The sequence below is a fragment of the Nannospalax galili genome, unplaced genomic scaffold (assembly GCF_000622305.1).
Source record: "Nannospalax galili isolate Female #2095 unplaced genomic scaffold, S.galili_v1.0 scaffold11333, whole genome shotgun sequence".
Lineage (NCBI taxonomy): Eukaryota > Metazoa > Chordata > Mammalia > Rodentia > Spalacidae > Nannospalax > Nannospalax galili.
The window spans coordinates 2,278-4,371 of NW_008332006.1; the positions used below are offsets into that span (position 1 = coordinate 2,278).

General features: G+C 46.6%; 1 pseudogene; it reads left to right on the plus strand.

Moving 5' to 3' along the window:
• Nucleotides 1-771: 771 nt before the first annotated feature.
• On the plus strand, nt 772-1,793 carry LOC103729170 (annotated as a pseudogene).
• The last annotated feature ends 301 nt before the right edge of the window (nt 1,794-2,094 follow it).

Genomic DNA, 2,094 nt, shown 5'->3' on the forward strand with positions numbered 1-2,094 from the left:
GATGGAAAGGAAAAGAAGTCATGTGGGAAAATTTCCATTACCCCCTGCCTCTCATTTGAAATAAAATCAGTTACAGAGTGTGAATGTTGCAGCCCATTTCAAATAGGGAAAATATGGTACAGTGCAGAGGGAGAAGGATTTGTGAATTCAGTAGCATCTGTTTTCTCTTGTGTCCCATTTCACAAGTTGTGGTTCATCTCTGCATAGAAACAACATGAACATACTTACACTCAGACAATCCTGCATTCAAATCTGGCCCTGGCACTCACTGATCTGTGGAGAGACCATACCCATCTTCTGATGACTAAATCTCTTCACTGTGAAATGCAGCACTGAGGATATAAAGGGTGATCTGAAAGTTTTGCCAATTGATACAGTGAAGGTTACATTTACAAAGAATAGTCATCCATTTATGTATCCTTAAGAATGGTGCTGGGGGTGGGGGTACTGGAGAGATGGCTCGGCGGTTAAGGGCACTGGCTGCTCTTACAGAGGACCCAGGTTTGATTCCCAGCCCCCGCATGGAGGCATAATCTGTAAACTCCAGTTTTAGGGAATCTGAAGCCCACTTCTGACCTCCTAGGGCATTGCATGATGACACACTTGCACTTATACACACGCAGGCTAATATACTCACACACACAATAAATAAAATATTTTTAATTAAAAAAAAAAAGAATGATGCTGTGACTAGTGAGTCCAAGTCTACCCGCTGAGCACAGCCCCTTGCTTCTGCTCCTCTGCTGGTCCACACCTACCACACAGTTTGGCATGGATGACTTTATCATTACACTCATTGCCAACAAAGACTCTAGTATGTACAAAGCTGGATTCTTTGTGGACAATGATGCTCCCCAGTCTGACTTCCTTCAATCCTGGGCTCCTTGAAGAATGGGCCACAGGACTCCTATGTGGATGAGAAGGTCCAGAGCAAAGGAGGCATCCTGACCCTGAAGTACCAATCAGGCATGGTATTCAATATTTGGGACAACATGGAAAAGATCTGGCACAACACCTCCTGGGGCCTCTGACATGCACCCGGTGCTGCTCACTGAGGGCCCTCTGAACCCCATGGCCAATCGTGAAAAGATGACCCAGAGCATCTCTGAAACCTTCAGTACCCTAGTGATGTGCATAACTATCAAAAATGTGCTGTCCCTCTATGCATCTGGCTCTACAATTGGCATCGTGATGAACTCCTTTGACATGGTCAACTACACTGTGCCCATTTATGAGGGTAGTGCTCTCCCATGTGCTATCTGTGTCTGGACCTGGCTGAACCAGACCTGACAGACTACCTTATGAGAATCCTGACTGAGTGTGGCTACAGCTTCACCACCTCTGGAGTCACCAAATTTTGCATGTTATCAAGTTGTGTGCTACCTAGTCCTGGACGTCACTGAAGAGAAGGCACAGGCTGCATCTTCCTCCTCCCTGGAGAACAGCTATGAGCTGCGGGATTGGCCTTGGCAGCGAGTACTTCCATTGTCCCGAAGCACTCTCTTCCAGTCATCCATCCTGGCATGGAATCCTGCAGTAGCCACGAAACCACCTTCAGTTCCATCATGAATTGTGACGTCGACATCGTCAAGGACCTTATGCCAACACGGTGCTGTCCTGTGGCACCACCGTGTTCCCTGGTAACACAGGACGCTGAAAGAGATCAGTGCTCTGGCCCCCAGCACATGATGATCAAGATTCTTGCTTCCCCGGAGCACAAGTACTCCGTGTGGATTGGTGGCTCCATCCTGGCCCCGCTGCCCACCTTCCAGAACATGTGGGTCAGCAGGTAGGAGTATGACCAGTCCTGGTGAGTTGAACCCTTCATTGTCCAACTGAAAATGCTTCAAGCCTGAAAGATACTGAGTGAGATTTTATACAGTTTCTTGTCAAAACCTAAGTTAGAGAAAGAGAGAGAGACAGAGACAGAGACAGAGACAGACAGAGAGACAGAGAGAGACAGAGAAAGAGAGAGGCAGAGATGGAGAAACAGAATAGTGGTATGATTTTATTTTTTAATGCTTTTCTTCTGGGGAGATGACTGGAAACTGCTACATTTTTGTCAAACTGAATACATCTTTCATTGGACAATGA